Genomic DNA, 24,496 nt, shown 5'->3' with positions numbered 1-24,496 from the left:
AAATGAAGTCCACAGAATTGGGATATATGTCTCTTAAACTCCATTCACTTTTTGCAGTATTTCTTCTTTCTTTTTCCCTTATAGACATCTTATAGACATCTGACTCTGGGTTTTGTTGAAGATGAATTAACATTTAAATCAGTAGACTTTATCCTCCCTAATATAGGTGGGCCTCATCCAACCAGTTGAAGGCATTAAAGGAAAACAGACAGGTCCCTAAGGAAGAGGTAATTCTGCCTATAGACTATCTTCAGACTTGAGCTGCAACATCAACACTTCCCTGGGTGTACAGCTTGCTGGCCTGCTCTGCAGATTTCAGACTTGTCAGCCCCCACAATTACATGAGCCAATAAAAACCAATCAATCAATCAATCAATCAATCTCTCCGGAGACATACAGGTTCTGGAAAACCATTACACAGTACCCCAGAGTTTAAAATTTTGTTTCGTGGCTATAGAGGACCCAAAGATAGGTCCCTCATATCTCTCAATCAATTCATTTATTTAAAAAATTTATGAGCATCTGCTGTGTGTCACATCCTGAAGATTCAAAGTTGATCTAGAAACTTGTCCTCAAGGAGTTGGGGGTAAGGGAGGTTTAGATGAGGAAAGAAACAATACAATAAATAAGCAATAAATATAAGGTTACAAGCTCAGGACACTATTAATGGGAGCACAGGCCGGGTTGGGGGGAAACAAACAACTGAGATTCCTGCATCAACTGAATCTTACTGCCTATAACTAAAATATTTCATCATATATTCACCCTTAAAAACTAATTACATACCTTATATGTTTGAATATAAAAATAAAGTGAAAACATGAGTGTCTGGGTGGCTTGGTCAGTTTTGTGTCCAACTTCGGCTCAGGTCATGATCTCACGGTCTGTGAGTTGGAGCCCTGGTTTGTGAGTTGGAGGCCTATATAGGGCTTCCTACTGTCAGTGCAGAGCCTGCTTCGGATCATCCGTTCCCTCTCTCTCTCTGCCCCTCCCACCCACTCCCCATCCCCCATCCCCCCCGCCCCCACGCACATGCACAGGCTGTCTCTCAAAAATAAACATCTAAAAATATAATAAAGTGAAAACATTTTTAAAAGCATAGAATGTGAAAACAAACACAACAGAAATACTATGATGTTAGTATTCATTTGGAGTGATTTTTTTTGTATAAGCTGAACTGGCTAAGGATCTTAAAATAGGACTCAGAATGTCAAAGAATCTTTTCCAGTTTTAAAAGCCATACTGATTAATTGGGATTGGAAAGATATGCACAAAATCTCACAGTTCATAAATCTTAAGCATACCATTTAAAATGAATATTGTAAAATGGGATTAGTCTTTAATTCTCTGAAATGTAATAAGACATTAAGTCATAAAATCCTTATTTTGAAAGCGTCTTAAGTATATATGAAAAGCGATTAAAATTTAAGTTCATTTAAGAATACTTTAAATTAATTTGCTATAGCTTTTTAACACTTGTAACTATGCTACCTTATATTACCTAATAATATAAAAATTCAGGATCTATGTTCACAATGAGAAATGTGACCATAAATTCAACACTAAAAACTCATTAACTAAGAATAATAGTTAAATCTCAATCAAATAGTCGAGTGATAAATAAAATAAAAATCTTGGGTTTTTTTTTTTGGTTGTTTTTTTTTTTAAGCTTTGGTCCTTATTTAAATAAGGACATTTCCTTAATTCCCAGTACTCTGAGAATTTATATTTCAAAGCTCTGTCGACTGGCATACTAAATAAAGACTATCATACAAAAACTGCTATCAATATTATTATATGACATTTTCTTCTCTGGGTTAGTGATTAGAAAGAAAAACATTTTCCAACATTAATTAAACTGGTGATGGTATTAAATTAACACAATCTCATAATTTTCCACAATTACTCTTAGATTTTATTTTATTTTATTTTATTTATTATTAGAGACAGCACAAGTGGGAGAGAGGAACAGTGGGAGAGACAGAAATGTCACGCAGGCTCCACGCTCAGCACAGAGCCCGACATGGGGTTCAAATACGACACTAGGATCATGGCCTGAGCCAAAATCAAGAGTTGGATGCTTACCCGACAGAGCCATCCAGGTGACCCCGCAATTATTCTTTATCAACTAGTGAAACTTATATCCCCACAGTAAGCACACAATAAATATTTGCTAAATGAATGAATATAATCTTCCTAAACTCTACTTCAACATGGACACTGCCAAAGGTATAATGTTTTTGTGACAATTAAGAGGTTTTCCTTTGGGACTACAGGGACCTCCATTTGTACTCCTTCTGAGATACCAATAAATTAGCATCAGACCAATAGGTCATGAAATAATTGAAGCAAATTATTAGAGCTCTCTATTGTGCCCACAAATGCTCTGTATTCAAATACAAATACCTGGCTGTCAAGTTGAATGCTCAGCAACGTCTGTGCAGAGGCCGGAAGGGCTAAAAAGGCCCTAAGAAATCAATCAGGAGACCATGAGAGCCCTGCCGGTTCTTTGCTAATCTTTGGGTACATCATTAACTTCTGGGGGCTTCAATTTATTTACCTATAAAAAATGGAGGTTGGTCACTCCAAGATTCCATGATAAAGTGATTCTAGAAAGCAAAGCAAATTTACCTTCAATATTCCTTTGGAAGATGCAATGCTTCAGAAGCCCTATAAAAGTGGTTTTTAACCTTGTTTGACCGATGGACTAAATGCTACAGACACTTCATCTCAAAAGAATTCCCACATGGAAAAACATTTTTAATATAGTATCAGGAGAGTTTAATGACCCTCTGAAGTGGTCCATGGAACTCATGTTAGAAACTTACGTTCTGTAAATTTAAATAGACTTCAATAAACTGGAGACATATTAATAAGTTTGAAAACAGGGGTGCCTGGGTGGCTCAGTTGGTTAAGTGTCTGACTTCAGCTCAGGTCATGATCTTGCAGTGTGTGAGTTTGAGCCCTGCTTCGGGGTCTGTGCTGACAGACAGCTCAGGGTCTGGAGCCTGGTTTTGGATTCTGTGACTCCCTCTCTCTCTGTCCCTGCCCCCCCCTCAAAAATAAATAAACATTAAAAAAAGAAAAGAAAACAAAGCAGCATTTTGTACCTAATCATTTTTTTAACAAATTAAATTTATTTTAAATTTCAAACAACAATTAAGAGGAATCAATTATTTTTATAACTATTAGAGAGGAAACATGGTTTTAAAGAATCCAAAATACTAGGTTAGAACATTAAACTATGTTGGTAAATCACAGTTCCAGTTAGGTGACATCCAAACCATTGTGATTATATGTCAATCTCAATTCTAATGAACCAAGTGTAATGAAAACATTTATTTAGGATTCCAAACTTAAACAAATATGTGTTCCATTTGATTGTCTTTGTGTAGATAATCCATTTGGAGACAGGCCTTCAATAAAAATATACAACTAAGTATACTGAATTACTAAAATGGCTTAAATTTCTGAAAGATCCCATAGCAGTTGTGTATTTTAAAATAACATAACTAATGTATAATTAAAATTGGTTAAGTCTGTTCAGCTACAACATGAATTTGCTCACTGTATTACAAAAGAAAGAAAATTTAAGAAAAAAAAAATGTAAAACCCTTCTCCAATGTAAAAGGAAAGACAGTAGAGCGGCCTGACTTATCACATACAGGAAGAGAAGGAACGATTACATAACTCTGCAGAGATTAATTAAATATAGGCAAATAATACTAGTGTTAAGGTTTTATAAATCATCTTTGGAATAAGTCAAAAGGATGCTAATATCCGCTCTTATAGGACAGTTTCCAACGTAGATCTTTTGTGGAAACTTCTCTTAGGATTTCTCTTGTCTAATATAGGTCCCCGGGGAACCAGCAAGAAAAAATTCAATGATGGTTTTCTGATGCAATAAAGGGAGAGGCCTTTTAGGAAAATAATCACTCTGCCCGATTATGATGGCAATATCCCTATCAGGAATATAAAAGTAAAACAGCTGTAATTTCTGGTGGAGTTTTTTTTGTCTTTTTAGTTAAATCATATCTTCTTAAGGAATTTTCTCATTAGATTGTGAAGTCATAAATTGTCTTTTTCTTATAAATTATAAATTAGTTTGTTCAGTTCACAACTGAAAAACTTTTAAAATACATTTATGTAACCTACTTACAACAACACAGATTCCGAATTCTTCAATGTTCTGCTTACAAATTACTCAGAGACTGTGAATATACACTGTGAATAGGGACTGTGTTTACTTGAATAATTGTACATTTACCTGGGAATGAAACAAATATCTAGAACTTAATCCATAATCATCCTTACGAACTGGATTTATATTCTAGATTCTTACTTCTGTTTATCAAAAGAATGGTACACTTACTAAAAATTGCAAAGATATCAGTAGCAGAGTTAAATAAGAATTTAGAATTAATGCTCTTCTCCCCTTTGAGCTGTTTCTTTAGTTTTCTAAGTCCTACTTAAAGATACGTTGGACAAGACCTTACAGAGGAGGCTTCATATGTGAATGCGTGACAACAGGTAATTAGTCAAAACACCAGGCTTTTACTCCCCAAATTTGCCATTAACCTGCTTTTTGATATTTGGTGTATATGACAACTTCTCAGAGACTCAGTTTTTGCCATGTGTAAAATAAGGATGTTGGAGCAGATGATCTCCAAGGTCACTTTCAATTAAAATACTTATGTAAGCCTACATTTATGTGAGTATACAAATGAGTAAGAAAATGAGAGTAAGTCCACACGAGACTATGGACACAGGTATGTATGCAGGAATAAAAAATGGCAAAGAAATGTTCAAAACAAACAAAAAACCCAGTCCACAATGTTTACATCTAAAGTTTCCTTTCACAGTTTAGGTTGGGACCTATGATTAAAAAGGGCCCAGAAAGCCCACCACTTTCATCCAAATCCCTAAAACCCTCTTTTCATGCCACTACTATTCTAATGTCCACAAGGAGTAGAACCTAAGACTGTGCTTTCCTCCCTATATAACCATTCCTGGATCTGGTCCAAATGAACTAATCCAGTCCATCTAGATCAGGGGTTGGCAAACTTTTCTGTCAAGAACCAGACAGTACATACTTTAGGTTTTGCAAGCTATATGGTCTCTGCAGCCACCACTCAACTCTGCCTTCAGAGTGCAAATGCAGCCATAGACTATACAAACTAGTATGGTGTCTGTGTTCTAATAAATCTTTATTTATAAAAAACAGGCTGCAGGCAGTATTTGGCCCATAGGCTGTAGTTTGCCAACATCTGGTCTAGATCACACCAAGAAACAAGAATGTGTAAGCCATCCTGATGGTAAGGTGGCAGAGTTTCAGAATACAAAGGCAATACAAAGAAAATAACTAGAAGTCATTTTAAAATTTAAAAGAATCCTTCCAGCCTTCTATAAAAGAGAGCATGATAGAGTAGAAAGTACCTATGTGGTACTTTCAATGCATACTAGATGCTTCATAAATACAGATTTCCTCTCCTTTCTCAACAGTGTCATCCCTCAAGACAGTTATTTGCTGCCTAGCCTTTCTTCTAGAAATCTCCTATTCGGGCCCTCTGATAAAAGCTGGCCCTTGATTCTTCTTGACCCTGGCAAACATGCTCCTGATACCACTGGATCAAGGTTTTAGTGCTCCTTCATTCCCGCCCCCACCCCACCCCCGCCCCCATTAATCTAAACCTGCAACTTCACAACCTTCTCCATCTGAGCCTCAAATCCCAGTATTGGCTATCACTCATAATGGCCCAGAGAAGGTGGTAAGGACAAAGAAAAGAGAAAGAGGACAGAGAAAAAGTAGGTTCAGGTGGATAGAGGAGTGACAGCATTACCTCTCTTTCCAGACTGAAAAGGAGCCAGGTGCTAACTTACTGTTAATTTAAATGAAAATGTTGTCTACTCTAATGAGAACAAAGAACATTGCCCTTTATGCAGAGTACTCCCTAATGAAAGAACTCAGTCCTAACAAGAGGGAAAAAAACCACAGTAAGCTTTATTCTTACGCTTTTATCTAGATCATTCTGCCTCCAGCTGTGAAGCTGACTGATGTTTTTAAAGCTCTAAGGAGCCTCTACTAGTAACCATGGTTACTGCTTCAAAACAGTACAAAAAAAGGAGGGGATAGCAATTTGAGGAGAAAAACAGTTTTCTTGATTTTCATGAAATGAAGCTATAATAACGAGAGAGAGAGAGAGAGAGAGAGAGAGAGAGAGGTGAAGGCTGGGCAAGGGCCTCAAGACTATCAGTTCTCCACAGAGCGGCTGAGGTACTTGATCCCTCAGCTTCACAGGTCTAGAACCTCAATGGGTCATTTTACCTTATCCAAGAGTGATCCATAAGCTAATTTTATCATCTACAATGGCAATATCATATAAATTCAACTAATAATCTGGCCAAGAATTCTATTCTTGTCATTTCCAGCAGAAGCTTTCTTGGAAAAAACCACAGGACAAGGTTGCTTAGAAGTATATGAATCAGCCTAACAAGCTACCTAGGGTTTTCACAGAAAGCTGCCCAAGTAATTCTTCTCAATATTTGTTAGTCCAAAGGTTTCCATCAAATATTCCTCTTTTCAAGCCCCTTAGCAACTTTCTCAGTTATTTAATGACTCATTCATATACAGTGCCTGCCGTGTTTCAGGCACTGTAAAAGACACCGGGTACATCAAAATAAAGAAAATAGACACAACTCATGCCTTTATGGAGCTTACAATCTAATGGAGAAACATTAAACACACAATTACAAGCCTGGCACACTACAGGGATTAAAGCCCCTTCAAAAGCTAAAGGTCTTTCACATCTACAAGCTACAGATGAAAAATATTCCAAATAGTTATAATGGAAGCTACCTTTATTGAGCCACCACTCGGTGCCAGGCAGTGTGCTAAGAGTTAGGGGTTAGTGTGCTTTGTTTCATATAGATCTCAGAACAATCTATAAGAAAAGGTACAATTATTCCTAGTTTGCAGAGAAGGAAACTGATGCACAGAAGGTCAGATAACCTGCCTATATCTGATTCCAGAACCTGTGCTTTTTCTTAACCACAACCACATATCCAGATGCCACTATTAAGATTTACTCAAGAGTTCTAAATTCTTGCTCCATTTCAACAATTAACTGACTGTGTGCTTAAGTCAGGTCATTTCGCCTTTGGCCATTTCACAACATGAGACTGAGTTAGATGATATCAAGGTGTTCCTAGCTTTTAAATTCTATACCTTTATGAGTATATTACTTATTTTTTCCATATCAGAAGTTTATAGCTATCGTATTTTGTATATCATGTGGAATAATTTAGGCAATTATCTCAATTTGAGCAACTCATTAATTAATCATTCCACAAATAATCGCTGGTCACCTTTGTGCCAGTTACTCTTCTAGGTATTAGAAATACAGTAGGTAATAAGCAAAACAGTAAAACATCTCTGCCTTTGTGGCACTTGTAATTTAGTGGGGAGAGAGAGACAATAAATAAAACAAATAGGTAAACAGTACAGTATATTAGAATATGGTAAGTACTGTGGAGAAAAATAAATCAGGTAAGGAGTTTGCTGATGGCCCACACTTATTACGAGCAGGAATAGGTCAGTCACTAAGGCAAATAAAGACAAACAGCACCTAAGCCCTTGCCCTTGAGCTCACAACACTCTAGTAAATGCAAATATGAGAAATCCGAGAAAAGAGAAGTAAAGTAGTATGTGAACACATAGGACACAGCCACAAGGCAGAAGGAACTGAAGTGCAAGTTGGATTTTGCACTCTTAGACACACACAACAACAACAACAACAATAACAAAGTCAAAAAGAAAATGAACCATGTAAAAAAAATATGAGACCTATATTCTAAAGCCACATTTCAAAATTTTACAAAACACTGTTGATAAATATTTCAAGAAGATACAAAAAAATAGAAACACAGACTATTTTCCTATTTGGGAAAATTATTAAGACACAAACTGATCCCAAAATTACAGGCTTCATACAAATCAAAAATAAAAACTAAAATATGTTTCAGAAACATAACAATAAGAATCTATAACTAAAAGGGCAAAAGGGTAAATATGCAAGAAAAACCAAAGAAATTTTTAAAAAGAAGAATAATGAGGGTAGATACACCCTAAATGATTATGAAAACAGTTATTAATATACTTTTCCTATTTGCTTTTCCTTCTACTGGCTTCCCTACCATTCTATAATAGCATCCCTGCAATTGGAGAAGTTTAGGAATATAAAGAGAAAGAAATATTTAATATTCACCTTCCGAATTAAAAATAAAAGGGTTTTGCAGTAAGATAAAAACCTTGAAAGTCTAATTTTCCCAAAGAAAACATAATTTTGACACTAATATTTTCTAACCAAGCCTAAAAGACTCAGATAATAGTTTTTTCCACATTCTAGAGCAGATATTCCTTCTGTTCATGACAGAGAGAACGTACGGCTTGTTACCTATGGTAGAAAGAAGATAAAACTGGGGTGCCTGGGCGGCTCAGTCGGTTAAGCGTCCGACTTTGGCTCAGGTCATGATCTCGCGGTTCATGGGTTCGAGCCCTGCATCAGGCTCTGTGCTGACGGCTCAGAGCTCAGAGCCTGGGGCCTGCTTCGGATTCTGTGTCTCCCTCTCTCTATGCTCCTCCCCCACTTGCGTTCTGTCTCTCTCTCAAAAATAAATAAACATTAGGAAAAAAAAAAGAAAGAGGATAAAACCTAGAGAAAGTGTGAATTAAAGTCTCAAATTCCTAATTCTGGCCAAAGGATTGTGGGATAAAAAAAGTGAGATAGAGACAGGAGAAGCGAGTGAGTAGACCACCAATATTCTCATTACTCTCTCCTCACAGAAACTGCAAAAGGAAGACAATGAGGCTGCAAAAGGAAGGCAATGTTTGATGGAGTAAGGAAATCTGAGAGTTAGAATGGCTTCTGCTCTCCTTCCTGCTGAGACTATGCAAAGTGCCTGCCTTCCAGAGCATCCCCCCACCAGACACTCACCACCAACCTCTCACCTCCCCTCTGCACACACCTGGCACAAGCTGATGTGATAACCACTTCAAAAATATGGACAGAAGCACTAGCAGACTAAGGAATGGTGTGGGATCTGCTCTGGAGTCTCCCTTTTCTATGCACCATAGAAGACACTGGGAAAGCACTGGAAGGCACCATGAGCTCTTAAGTACTACAGGAGAGGTAATTTAAGATGCTGGAAGGTGAGTTTTCCAGAACAGGTCACTGTGATTAGGAGCTAAGTGACGCCATAGTAGAGGCCTGGAAAAGAGACCATCTGGCTAGGGGGCCAATGGGAAGCTCTAGCCAGGCCTCAGGTTATCTGTGACACCTGGGAAGGTGGCCAACGCATCCCAGGAACCAAGAGAACAGATCTCAAGTTACATTCGTTGTCAGCTTTGGCCACATCTGAAGAACACCTAAGGACAGAGCTCTGGTGGCACCAAAGTAGTCACAACTCCAGGGATGAGCACAACCACTGACCCTAAAGGAGACATGAGAGAGGAACCAGAGAAGACAGCACATGGCCCGCAGGTCCTGACATCCTCGCACCACTACAAGGTCACACAAGCCACAGACATCCGACCCATAAGTCTGGATTTCCAGTGTGGGAAGGTGTGAGAGAAGAGATGATATCTGAATGACTAGTATCCAAAGAGAGACTGAAATATCCTAAGAGACAAATGTCAATTACTGGATAAGACCTAGTTTACCAGATTGGAGTAAGGCTGGTACTCTTCCTTTAGTTATCCAGTGACCAAGGTCCATCAAAATGAAAAGATGAGTTATAGAAAAATAAAGAAGCTACATTTTCTTTGGACACCTGAGTATGAATAAATTATAATATAGCTACAGACTTTATGATGTTTATTTCATGTGAGAATTCAAAATACCTTTTGGCACATTACAAACCAACATCACTTTAAAAGTAACAGTGGCTTTCCAGTTCAAGATAGCAACCTGAGCCCATTCATCTAGCTCTTCCCTGTCTTAGATATCTCATGTCAGGAGAGCCTACAAGTATAAGCAGGCCCCAAAACAACTGACTGAAGAACCACCAAAGATGACCAGACCAGTACAGCTTTGATGGTATACAGTAAACACTAGTCAGCATTTACTTTAAGTCTAAAGTCTTTGTCAGAGGGTTTGTAGTGTGAACTTTGAGATGGAGATAACAGCAGGCAAGGGGTAACCTTGGATGGGGGCGGGGGAGGGGGGGGTGGTGGGGAGGACAACTCAGAACTAATCAGAACTCTCCCTGCAGATAAATTCTTTCCCTATAGCTGAAATTGAGGGAGGGACAGGTCCCTACTTGTTAGCCTCCTCTCTGCAATTGCATGATAAAGAAAAAGGGAACTCTGCCTCCCATGGATCACAGCAAGTGGGAAGCAGACCTGCAGAGTCCTGTGGTCAGTGATGATATTCAGTGGAGAAGACGATATTCAGTGGAGAAGTAAAGAAGAACATTGACCTTTATAGAATTACACCAGTTACCAAGATGTAACCAGCATCAGAATCAACTAAGCGTTTAGGTGCCCCACCCCAGATTTACTGAATCAGATTTTTGTGAGGCCAGGAATCTGCATTTAAACTGCTCCCCAAGAGGCTTATATATATATATATATATATATATATATATATTCAAGTGGGCAACCATGGATTTAGACGTTCATTTGAAAATACTATAAAGAAGAACAGCCAAGATTTACCAGCTACTTAATAAAAACTAAGACGGCACTAAGGTGAAAAAGCAAGGGCACAATGAACCAAAGGAAAGAGAGTAAGGCAACAAAAAGAAAGAAAAGGCCTTTAATTTTAGCTGGTATCAACAGAGAGATTCAAGAAGTCAATATATCCATAAAACAAAGCAAAACAAAAATCTGTTCATAAAATGCAGTAATCGAGGAACAAGAAAGAGTTTTTAGAAAAATAAAAAATACTTTCAAAATGAAATAACTTGACTTGCAGTGAAGGCCAAGATGTAGAAAGCCCATTCACTAGAGCCGATTTCTCCCACAGAATACAACTAAAAGCTCGGGAGAGAATACTAAAACCAACTACCTGAAGACTCTAAAAAGTAAACCAATAGCAGGACCACTAGGAAGGGAAGTCAAAACTTGAAGAACATTCAACAGGATGGTAAGTTTAATCTTTAAAAACAAAAACAAACAAAAAAAAAAAAAACACCTTTATTTACCACTTTGACATGAGGGTGGGCAGAGTCACAGAATTATGCTTCAGGCAAACACAGCAAAAACTCCAAGAGAAACCCCCTCTTTCTTGCTGGAGTAAAAGGGGCATCTGCCGAGCTGGGAAGTATATGTGGGCTGGGGTTGGGAGGTAGTTCCCAGTTCCTTTTGTTTTCCCCCTCTGCCCTGAAGCCAGCCCATGTCACAGAGCTATACCTCAGAGGCAGGACACTTAAAAGCCTAAGGAGAAAACCTGTCCATCTGTCCTAAGGAACTAGAAAAAGGAGCCAGGGCACTATGAAGAGTAGGGGGAGCATCCTCACGATGTACTTTTCTTTTTCCCTTACTACTTCAACCCAGGGGGCCCCGATGGGGCACGACTGTATAACAGTAGAGGGGGGAGGCACTAAGACTCAGAGAAGGAAACCCCAGCTTTCTAGTGAGAACCAGGAAAAAACTCCTGAAGCCAGAGAACATGAGGGAAGTCCCCAAGAGTACAGGGACAGAGATTTCCTGATTCCTCTGAGAGTGCATATGTATTGAAGAAACATAGAAAAGTACAGCAAAGGCTGGAGGAAATGAACAATGATACTACATGACTGACCATGAAGATATAATAATACAGTGATACCAATTTTTCCCCATATGTATCTTTAACTTCACGCAATTCTAATCAAAATCCTTCAAATCCTTATTTTTTTAACTTGATGAATATATTCTAAAATTAATCTGTAAGAATGAAAACCAAAAGTAAGCAAGACAAACATTTTTGAAAGACAAGAGAAACTTTAAAGCTATAATAATATTAAAACAGAATAATTATGTAATGATACAGAATAAGATCAAAGGAATATTAGTACAGACAAATATGTGTATATATGGGAAACTTATATATGATAAAGGCAGACTCTTAACACTGGGTAAGGAAAGAAACATTCAATAAATGCTATCGGAACTCATTACCTATCTTAGGAGAAGACAGTTAGATTCCTACATAATATCATTTATAAAAAAAAAATCCCCAAAAGATCAGTTACACAAAAAATATTGAAAGACAAAAGAGCAATAATCAATAAAAATATGACCAAAAAAGTCAAATAATTATAACCTCCAATTATTAATATTTTTTAATTTAAAAAGCCTATGAATATATGTGTTTCTCTGCATTCACTTGAGTGTAGCAAATCTCTGGGTATTTCTACACTAAAAAAAGAAAAGAAGAAATTAGAGGAAATGGTAATTAGAGGAAATCCGAATGCTTATTTTAAAAATTCTACACATAAAAGGAAATCACAAAATTAAAAGGCAAATAAAAAGGGTAAAAGTATTTCCAAAAAATACAATGAAGTTAATATTCTTAACATACTAAAAATTTATACATAATGATCTAAAAACTGGTAAGTCTCTGAGCGTTAAGTGGAAAGAGGATCCTTAAACACAAAGTAATAAGTTAAATATCATCGTGCACATATCAATTTAGCAAATGCTGGGGGTGGGAGAACACTCAATGTGATAATGTGACGAAATAGGCATGCTTATTTGTGGTCAGTGAGGAAAAGGTGACAGGATCTTATTAGGCAGTAATATGACAGTAAGTAGCAAGAACCTTAGAAAATGTTGATGCTCTCTCAACAAATTATTACAATTTTGGAGTCTTGAATTCTAGACTCACATTTGACAGCTATGTGATACTAGGCAAGTCACATAGCATTGTGAGCAGCAGTCTCTTCATCGTAAAATATGAACACAAGCCACTAATTCCCAAAGTTGCTGCTGTGATATGTTAAAAAGTAACAAAGCATGTCAAATGTCTTAAAAACTACAGAGCAGAGGGTTGACCCAAGATCTGCAAACGCTGGGGAAATTTAGAAGATCCTTAAAACACCCTGACTGAACATGTGTGAGTGTTTGTGAAAAGGGGCCGCATACAGCTTTTAAGCAGACCCTCCAAGGGGTTCCTGATCCAAAGGAAAGTTGAAAACTGCTACAAGCAAAGAGCAAATTCAAAGTGAAAATATTCTTCCCAGTGTCCAGCTTGTGCCTGGTACATTTGTGGCTCAAATCAAGAATTCACTATAAAAATCCAGGTAGTATTTAAAATAATATTAAACTTATCCCATTTATTTCTAAAACCCTCAGAGTAGTATTTCGTGATTTCTTAGCATATTAATTCATTCTGAAGTAGGTGTAAAAGGAACCTGAAATTAGGAAAACAATAGGACACTCAGTTGTATCTACCTGGATCTATCACATCAAAGTAATGCAATCTACTTTAGAAAATGGGGCAGTATGGGGCACCCGGTGGCTCAGTTGGTTAAGCGATCAACTCTTGATTTCAGCTCAGGTCATGATCTCACATTTGTGAGTTCAAGCCCCGTGTTGGGCTCTGTGCTGACAGTGTGGACCCTGCTTGAAATTCTCTCTCTCTCTGCCCCTCCCCACCCCTCTTAAAATAAATACATAAACTTGAAAAAGAAAAATGGGGCAGTAAGTAAATTTAACATATTTAAAGTATTATGCTTAATTCACTAAGATATGCATAATTAATACATAAACCATGCAGAGATAATTCTCTTGAAGCAAACAAAAACTAGAGATTTTTATGTGTATATTTTTAATAAAATGAGATATAGAAAATTATCATTCCTCCAAAATAATTAAGACTAAAAGATTAATTCTAAAACTTCCATTTCTAGATGATGAACCACTGTCATTAAAAAAAAATTTGTGGGGGGGGCACCTGGGTGACTCAGTTGGTTGGGTGTCCAACTTCGGCTAGGTCATGATCTCACAATTTGTGGGTTAGAGCCCCACGTTGGGCTGCATGCTGACAGCTCAGAGCCTGGAGCCTGCTTCCGATTCTGTGTCTCTCTCTCTGCCCCTCCCCTGCTCATGCTCTGTCTCTCTCTCTCTCAAAAATAAAATAAAAACATTTAAAAAAAATTTTTTTAAGCCCTAAATGTAAGCCATAGTGATAAAATTCTACCCACTCAAGCATATGGCAAATAGACTAAAAGGGAATTTTAACTACAATGAAAACTAAACAGTTAAGAGTTAAAAGTACTTAAAGACTTCCACTTCTGGGAAGGTGGAAAAGATGCATTTTTCCCTATTCCCCTCGCAAAAATAAAACTAAAAGTCTTGTACATCATATATAACAAACATAAGAAGACTTTAAAGGTGGAGAGAAGGCAGACAAGGTAGGGACCTCAGGGTCCAAGGAAAACGAAATGGTAGTGAGTTGTATGGGTTTTCTTTAATGCCTTAAATATCTCAGACTTGGAGCTGAAGAAGCTGGCAACCTGGAAATACCAGCAGACCCAGACCTCTCAAAAAACCAAGCAAACAAACAAATAAAATGAAATCCTGTTCTCCCTAGCCAAAAGATCAGAAAAAGGCCAGTCTAGACAAAAGCTGTTATACCCAGACAAATATCACATAAACAGACAAAAAACTGTGGACTCACCATGACCAAAGGGGGGAGCCTAGACTTCCACCCTTGCCAAGCTATAACAGGGCATCCCACACTACCCACCACAGTCATGTCACAGAAAGCCAGTTGGGAGGCCAGGTGATAATGAGACCTCCTTCCCCATGGTGTTAACCAAGACCACATGGAGAACTTGGACATTCACCTGGAGTAACAAAGTGCCTCTCTCCCTCTCTATGACAGGCTGGTATCAGAAGAGGCCTAGTGGAGTCAGGCCTATCAACACTGCCCAAGAGAAAATCGACCTCCCCTGTGGAGACCATGAGGGGAGTAGTACTGAGGCATTCTTAACCCTCCCAGTCAGGGAAACGTCACTGGAGGCCAGAACTCCCATCCCTGACCAACAGCAATGAAGTACTCCTGCTAACTTGAGAGTGAACAGAGGCAGAGTGAGGTACATGAACTTCTTTCCACACTGTGCGGTAAAGTGGCAAAGTACTCCTCTCCTTCTCACGCTAAAGCTGTGCCAGAGGAAGCCAGCTAAATCAGAATGTTTAGATAAAATCCAGAGTCTCAAAACATAATACTTAAAATGTCCAGGTATCAATGAAAATCACTGGTCACACCAAGAACCAGGAATATCTCAAACTGAGTGAAAAAAGACAACCCAGAGGTGTCAATACCGTGATGACAGAGATGTTAAGATTAGCTGAAAAGGGTTTTTAGCAGCCAACATAAAGATGTCTCAGGGAAAAATTACATACATGCCTAAAACAAACAAACAATTAAAAAAAATAGAAAGTCTTAGCAAGGAAAGAAAAATATAAGGAAGAAACAAATGGAAATTTCAGAACTGAAAAATATAGTAAATAAAATAAAAGACTTAATGGTTGAATATAACAGAATGGAAAGGACAGAGGGAAGAATCACTCAACTGGAAGACAGAACAAAAGAAACTACCCAATCTGAACACAGAGAGAAAATACTGAAAATAAATTAACAGAACCGTAGGGACCTGTGGAATATAATAAAAGATTTATCTTTCATATCATCAGACTCCCAAAAAGAAGAAAGAGGGCGGGGCTGAGAAGTATTCTTAAAAATTAAAAGCTGAAAACCTCTAAGCTTGGCCAAACAAATAAACTTATGAATTCAAGAAGCTAAGTGAATCCTAAACAGGTTAAGCCCAAAGCAATCCACAAACAAGACACATCAACACATCACAGTTAAACTTCTGAAAATTAAAGACAAAACATAATGAAACCAGTGAGAGAGAAAAAATGATGCTTTATCTAAAAATGATGTTTTACAGGGAAAAAATAATTCAAATGACAGATTTCTCATCTGAAACATAAGGGATAAAGGAAGTGGCACAACATTTGTCACTGAAGTCCACACCTGATCATTTGTGTTTCTGTATCTGTTTTTCTCTTGTTCATGACTCTTGGCATGCCTGAAATCTAGGGACTGAATGTCAGTTATTGTGTAATAAAAATTGTAGAGACTGTGAATGCTACTCTTCTTCAATAGAAGATTTTCTTTAGTTTCTGGTCAGCAATGGGAGCTAATCCAATGAGCTAATTTGAAGACCGTTTTCTTTCTTTTTTTTTAAAAAATTTTTTAATGCTTATTTTTGAGAGAGAGACAGAAAGAGAAAGAGAGAGAGCACGAGTAGGGTAGGGGCAGAGAGAGAGAGAGAGACAGAATCTGAAGCAGGCTCCAGGCTCCGAGCTGTCAGCACAGAACCCGACAGGGGGCTTGAACTCACAAACTGCGAGATCATGACCTGAGCGGAAGTCGGACACTTAATCGACTGAGCCACCCAGGTGCCCCGAGGCCAGTTTTTAATCACATTCAGACCTGGTCTACTTATCTGGTTCACCCTTATTGCTAGGATATAGTGATTCACAGATCTCAACTGAAAGCCTAGGATATTTACCCAGATTCCTCTATCTCTATAGTACCATAAGACCGCTGAAAATTCTGCTTAGCCTCTTAGCCTCTCAGCAGCTACTTTCTGCTCTATTTTTCTGCCTATTAGCTTGTGCTTACTAATCTGCAACAATTTCTAGGGGCAACATGGTTCAGACTTTTGGGCTCACTTCTCTATGCTTATAGTCTCTTTGGGTCTTGGTCACTCAAGCTGTAGATGTCCTGGTAACCCTGAACTCAAAGTCTCTCCACCCCTGTAAGACTGTCAAAAGCTCTCTTCAATTTCTGTTTCTTAGCATCCACTATATGTTCAGCTTTCCTGTCTCTTGGTGGTGTCACGTATGAAATAGTGAAAACTCACCTAGAGAAAATTTATGTTCCTTTTCCCACTGATAAAATTCAAAAATCCCAATATACAAATTCCTTGCAAGTTAGGAACAAAAGAAAAACTTCCCTACTTTGTTAAAGTTAGGGGAAAAAGGGAATCTAGGGTGGCTCAGTTGGTTAAGCGTCTGACTCTTGGTTTCGGCTTAGGTCAGGATCTCACAGCTCGTGAGATTGAGCCCCACGTTGGGTCCTACACTGACAGCGTGGAGCCTGCTTGGGATCTTCTCTCTCCCTCTCCCTTTCTAACCCTCCCCCATTCTTGCCCTCTCTCTCAAAATAAATAAATAATAATTTTTTTTTTAAGTTAGGGGGAAAAAAAACAACTCTCCTTTGTTAAAACCTAATAGACACCAATGGTAAACATTACATATACTTAGCAATAAAATAATAGATGTATTCTCATGTATATTAAGAACATGATAATAATGAGGGAAATCACATGTACTATTCAACACAATACTAGAAGACTCATCTAATTCAATAAATCAAGGAAAAGAAAACAAAACATATTCATTCTGGAAAGGAAAAGACTCCTAAAATGTTATCTGCATATAATATGAAAACCTATCCTTATAAAACTCAAACAGAATAGGGTGAATCACTACTAGAATTCATAGGAGTGCTCAGTATGATGTCAAGAAATAACAGACAGATCCCTGTCCTTGTAGAAATTACATTCCAGGGTTGGGGAGAGGGTAAGGAAAACAGGTAATAACAACAAACAAAATATGTAGTTAAATTATCAACTCTGTTACAAGGTCATAAATGTTATGAAAATGTAATGGAAAACAGGGTAAGAGGAAATCAGAACTGGGAACAGGAAGACTACAATTAAAAAAAACAAAAAACAAAACACAGAATCACTCCATACCAAAAGAAACAAAAATAAAAATCACCTAGGAATAAAAAAACTGTAAATATGTGTAAGGTCTTTAAATAGAAAGCTAACTTTCCAAAAGAGCAAAACTTTCAAGTATAAATGGAGAAACAGTCAACATACATAAGAAAAATATTAATTCTCCCCTAATTGATCTATAAATCCAAACAATATCCTAGCAAAATTTTTTATGTCTCTTATGAAGTAGGTTTGAAATACAAAGAAAGTATAAGTATATACGCATCAATATAAATGTAAACAAAGACCATTATGCAAAACAACAAAGCAGTGTTATTTGTCCTACTAGACATCAAAAACTATTTTAACAATACAGTAATTGGAAGTAGGTGGTAATGGTATATAAATACAAAAATAGACCAATGGAACAGAATACCAACTGCAGAAACAGCACCTGTAAATATGGAATGTTAGAATATATATGTGGTATTAGCAGGAAGACAGTCTATTCAATAAATGCTGCCAGGACAAATGGCAAACTATTTAAATAAAAGTAAATAAGATACATCCCACACCATCAAAAAGTTTTTTTAAAAAGTCAGAAAAGTCAGAAATAAAATAGCTAAATGTGAAAATTAAGTCTCAAGTTATTAGAAAAAGAGCTGGGACTGGGTGTTGTATGGAAACCAATTTGACAGTAAATTTCATATATTAAAAAAAAAATAAAAATTAAAAAAAAAAAAAAAAAAAAAAAGAAAAAGAGCTGGGGCCAGGGGAGAACTAGGCATTTGTTTAATGGATGTAAAATTTCAGTGTTGTGTACACTTGAAATTGATATTATACTGAATGTTAACTAACTGAAATTTAAATTAAAAAAAAGTTTTAGTTTTGCAAAATTAAAGAGTTCTGGAGATCAGCTACACAACAAGAATATAGTTAACACTACTGAACTGCACACTTAAAAATAGTTAAGATATACATTTTATGTTATATGTTTTTTATAATTGACAAAAGTGTTAAGTGAATATTTTTATGGCTGTGAGGAAAGAAACATTTCTCAAACTAAAAAGTAGACATAAATCATAAAGGAAAAGACAGATAAATCTTGATGATAATAGTTCACACGTATGTGAAGTGATGCTTCAAATACTAATGATGGGGATATATATTGAAACAACAGTTTTGGAAGACAATCTGGCAGTATCTTCCAAATTAGAAATGCATATGTTATTACCATGTGCCTCCTTATATTAGATGACAACACTGTCTATAAAATAGTCTTGACAAAAAGAAATCAAACCTGAAACTCATCAAGCATCCATACCCAACTAAAAATTTATAGGAAATACAGAGGACAAAAAAACAAGTTAAACAATGTCATGGCATGCAATACAAGAGCCACAGTGTGAAAAAATTTTCATGACAAACAGCCCAATCTCTTCAATCAATATACTGTAAGAATTTTAAAAACAGAAAAAAAAAATGGAGACAGCAAAAGAAAAGGGAGTCGGGGAGAAGGAGAGAATAATAGAGACAGAAAGAGGGAAAGAAGGAGAGGGAGAAAAAGGAGAAAACTATTTAAAATAGTTTAAATAAGTTTTAAAAAGAGACTTTTTAAAAAATGTCATATCAACCAATCATTGTGATCCTTATTAGGATTCCAATTCAAACGAGTAAAATAATAAAAATATACGAATAATAAAAATATACAAAAAAACCAAAATGTTATTGACATTAAAACAATTCAAATTTTGAACACTGAATATTTAATAATGTCAAAGAATTATCATTCTAAAATATGATAATGGTATTGTGATTATTTTTTTCTAAAAAAGAGAAACCACTTATCTTTTCTAGAAATATATGAAATATTTACAGATCAAATGACATGGTACCTAGATTTGCTTCAAAATATGAGAGGGGTGGGGTGCCTGGGTGGCTCAGTCAGTTGAGCGTCTGACTTCGGCTCAGGTCATGATCTCGTGGTCTGGAGTTCGAGCCCCACGTTGGGCTCTGTGCTAACAGTTCAGAGCCTGGAGCCTGCTTTGGATTCTCTGTTCCTTCTCTCTCTCTGTTCCTCTGCTACTCATGCTCTGTCTCTCTTTCTCTCTCTCAAAAATAAATAAACATTAAATTTAAAAAAAATATGAGAAGGGACGGGGCACCTGGGTGGCTCAGTTGGTTAAGTGTCTGACTTCGACTCAGGCCATGATATCATGGTTCATGGGTTGGGGCCCCATGGGTTCATGGGTTGGGGCCCCATGGGTTGGGGCCTGGAATCTGCTTCGCATTCTTTGTCTCCCTCTCTCTCTGCTTCTCCCCTGCTTGCACTCCATCTCTCTCTCTCTCAAGAATAAAATAAAAATTAAAAAAATATATATGAGAAGGGAGAAAGTAAGCGAAAAGTACAGATACACAAGATAGGTCAAGGATTGATCATTGTTGAAAGTGAACAGGAATTCATTATTCTATTTGTCCACTTTGGCATATGTTTGAAATTTTCCAAATAACACATTTTAAAAATGCATACACCATATGACTCAGCAATTCCACTCTCTTTATCTTGAAGGAACTCTCGTGTAGGTGCAGGGGAACTCACATGGAAGAATAATTCTGTCTTCATTGTTATTAGTTTTAAAAAATTATACAACAATCTGTAGTAAAAACCTTGATGATCCAAATAAAAGTAGCCATGATACAAAAACAATGTAGAAAGTAAAAAACTGACAACAAAACACAGATCTAAATATGTTGTAGAATGTAAAAATCATAATGCTAAACTATATAAATACACCATTTATGAAAAATATTCCACAATACTATATATTCCCTACAAGTATGTATGTGTATATATGTGTGTATTTAAATCAGTGTATATGTGTACATATTTATGTACAGACATAAATATAAATAGACTAAAATTTGAAATAGACACCAAATGTTTAACAATGGCTACTTATGAAGAGAATGAGCGAGAACAAGGGCTGTGGGAATGCTCCAGATGGACTTTAGTTTTTTATATGTCTTGCTAGTATTTCAAAAATTTCTGTAGATAAAATTTATTTTTAAAACAGAACATTAACTCACCGTTTTGCTATCTCTTTGCAAATCAGTCAAAAAAGTTTGACTTCTGTCCAGAAACAGGACCAAGAAATATCTCCCAGAAAATTAACTATACAACATATATTCTTCTCTATATTAAAAATAACGAGATTACAGATAAGAATGCATCAATTTGGGAAAAAAATATTAGGTTTACCAGGTGAAACTGCCAATATTCTGCCATTTTTACCTTCAAAAATGGCAATTTCATGAGGTTTGATGTAAGAGATTTTTTCTTTTATTTATTTATTTCTAGAGGAGATTTTCTTTTTTTTTTTTTTTTTAAGTTTATTTATTTATTTTGAGAGAGACGGTGGGGGAGGGGCAGAGAGGGAGAGAGAGAATCCCAAACAGGTTCCACACTGTCAATGCAGAACCTGACACAGGGATCAAACCCATGAACCATGAGATCATGACCTAAGCCAAAGTCAAGAGTCAGACTCTTAACTGACTCAGCCACCCAGGCACTTCAACATAAGAGATTTTCTAATAGCAACGCTATTACTGCAGGAAATTCTTTATATATTTTCATATAATATATTCCTGAAAATTTGTAAGAAAGATAAAATGTGTGAAAAGATAAAATAAGTTGCTATTAGAAAGTTAAAAAACACATGCCTTAATTTCACCAGACCAGTTATCAACAATGTAATTACAACATTTCTATATTTTCTTCAAATTCTGCCCTCTTACTTAACACACACTGTTGGATTAATACACTTTAATCTGACAAGGATCTGACTAAAGCCAAAGATTTGTTATTTTCATGATGGTCTTAACTAATATTCATTTTATAAGCATACTTATAATTATCACTGTTAACTGATTTTCCACTCATTTTTAAAAAATAGGAACAAGTATAAAAATAATCCAAAGACTGCATAAATAGTTTTTCTAAAGATGGCAACACTTTTGAAACCAAAATATTGGACAGACACAGCTACACAATTATCATGTTAGTTGGTTACTAAGTCTTGTTTATTCCTAAGGAAAGCAGGGTATAATGTGCAAAAATACAGGTCATATAAAAAAGTCAAAAAGTATAGAAACAAAGGATTGCTTGTACTTATAATGACTCTTATCATCACAATAATCCTAACACCATAAACAGACTTCAAGAACTGGGACTTTACAAATATTTGTGGGAAAGATGCAAGAAATGCCTTATTTTCTATTCTGCCTCTTAGATCTTCAGTCTATCAATTCACTCTCCACATTGAATATTAAAAGTATTTCAAAAATTTCTTTTAAAAATGACCCAATCAGGTTATTCCTCTGCTTAAAATCCATTAAGTCCTACAAGGAACAAATGATGTGGCTCCTCTCTACTTCTTCATACCTCTATCATTTTTGCTACTGCTCTCTGTGCTCTAGTTCTGCAGTCTTTTTTTTTTTTTTTAACTTTAGCTTCACTTTTTAAAAATTATATTTTGTAAATTGTCACACAGTAATTTTTTTTGTGTGTACAGGTCTCTGAATTTTAGTATACATATAGAACCACACAACCACCAACACAAGCAGAAGACAGAGAGCCCCATTTCCATGCCCCTCCCCACCCCCACGCCTTCCTACAACACCTAAACCCTAACTGGTCTAATCAGAATGACTTTGTCTTTTTGTCATGTAAGAAAATGCCATATAAATGGAACCACATAGTATGTAATCTTTTGAGACTGGCTTTTTTCCACCTAGCACAATGTCTCAGAGATTCATCCAAGTTGTTACATGTATCATTAATTTATTTCTTTTTATTGGTGAGTAGTAACCCACTGTATGGATATACCACATTTTTTATCTTTTCACCCAACAGGAAAACATTCAGTCTGTTTCCAGTGTTTATTGATTATGAATTAAGCTGCTGTAAGCATTTGTGTACAGATTTGTATGTCAAATTAAGTTTTTTTCCTCTAAGATAAATACCCAGAAGGTGACTACTGAGTCATAAGGTAATATGTTTTAAACTGGTTTCCAGCACATAAACCTCACCAGTGATAGTAACGTTGATATTGTACTCTGTGATACAGTGTAAAGAAATGGGCGACTCACTTCTTGTGCTGTTCTTTCCAAAACACCATAGCCTAAATCTAACCATAAGAAAAACATCAGACAAATCCAGTGGAAGGACATTCTACAAAATATCTAACCAGTACTATTCAAAAGTGTCAATGCTACCAAAAAGAAGAAAAAATCTAACAAATTGTCACAAACCAGAGGAGATTAAAGAAACATGAGAGTTAAATAAAATGTGGGATCCTAATCTGGAAAAGAAAAAGGATATTAGAAACAGAAAAATTGGTACAATATTAATAAAATCTGGAGCTTAGCTAAAAGTAATGTACCAATATTGGTTTCTTGGTTTTGAAAAATACACCATGGTTTTTAATAAGATGTTAATATTACAGGAAAGAGAGGCACATGGGCATCCTGTATTATCTTGGCAACTTTTCTTTATTTCCACACTGACATCTTTTAGTATCTTCAATATGTTATAGGTCCTTTCTTACTTAAAGGCCTTTAGATATGCTGGTTCTATCTGCCAGCACATTCTTCTTCCCCCACGTAGTCACTTCTAACTCACCTTTCAGAATTCAGCTTAAATGTCACATTCTCCTCAGGGGAAATCTTTCCATCATGATGGTCAAAAGGGGTTTCATGAGAAAAGGAAAAAAAATCAAGATATATTAGTTCAAAAAGGCTTCCAATTACCAACTCAGCAAGAATCAAGGACTACTGACAGCCTTAAAAACCTATCAGAATTTCCTAAGCTTTGCCATACCACTGTGTATATTTGTCATGACCACCATCCCTTCTCTACCTCTTCCTCCTACCCTTCTCATATGCTTAGCTGTAAAACCCTAAAGCAAAAAGGGAAAGTGTATTTGTCATCTGGGTAGAAAGAAAGGATATCCAATGCCCTGGCTAGTAGGCATTGGAGAGAGAGGATTCTCTAAGGAACAGAAGCAAGTGGATGAACTTCCTAGGGCCTAGAACAAGAAGGAAGCTCACTTCCTAGGGGCCTAGAACAAGAAGTTCAACAACAAAAAGGTCTACCCCCAACAAAAAAAACTAAGGCAGTATTGAGAAACAGGCCAATCTTTGTATTAAGCAATCAATTTAAAGAACTGGTGGGGAGGGAGGAGTGAAGACTTCTTTTAAAGGGCCTCTTCCCTTAAAGTGTTATGTAGCTGACAGAAATGATTTCAAAACAGAGAGGGGGCGGGGGAGAGGAGGAGGAGGAGGAGGAGAATGAGCAGCAGCAGCAGTGGCAGCGCGGCGGCAGCAAAACTAATATTTTCTGAGCATTTGTTGTAAGCCAGGGACTGGGTTGGATACTTTACCTACATGTTCTCATGTAGTCTTTCAAAAAAAAGTCTACAAAGTAGACATTGTAATTTCTACTTTAGAGAGAAAGAAATTGAATTTATACAGCTAAGACTGGTTCTGTTTCCACTTTATTCTTATTCTCCCCGATTCGTTTTTATAATAATTAAATTCATTCTGAAAAAAAAAAACAAACAAACAATAAAGCCATATATGAAAACTTCAACCTAAATGAGAAAAGACAATTACAAGACACCAGTACTGACATGACAAAGATATCTGAATTATCTAACAG

General features: G+C 36.5%; 1 protein-coding gene across 10 annotated transcripts in view; it reads right to left on the bottom strand.

The window, feature by feature from the left end:
- Nucleotides 1–24,496, bottom strand: part of NCOA1 (nuclear receptor coactivator 1) — a 239,996-nt gene that overhangs the window by 142,205 nt on the left and 73,295 nt on the right. For 8 of the 10 annotated variants that reach the window (XM_081795178.1, XM_081795179.1, XM_081795176.1 and 5 more), the window contains 2 exons: nucleotides 24,219–24,378; nucleotides 23,459–23,502 (listed from right to left, as the gene is read on the bottom strand). The exons of 1 other annotated variant lie outside the window; for it this stretch is intronic. The gene's annotated coding sequence lies outside the window, so the exon portion shown is untranslated. The remainder of the gene's footprint in view (nucleotides 1–23,458; nucleotides 23,503–24,218; nucleotides 24,379–24,496) is intronic. One more of the 10 variants, XM_078444902.2, reaches the window with a different exon arrangement.

This window comes from Panthera onca, chromosome A3, assembly GCF_046562875.1.
Source record: "Panthera onca isolate mPanOnc1 chromosome A3, mPanOnc1 haplotype 2, whole genome shotgun sequence".
In the NCBI taxonomy this organism is placed as follows: Eukaryota; Metazoa; Chordata; class Mammalia; order Carnivora; family Felidae; genus Panthera; species Panthera onca.
Note: the sequence above shows the minus strand (reverse complement) of the source record. Positions and strands in the feature narration are given on the sequence as shown.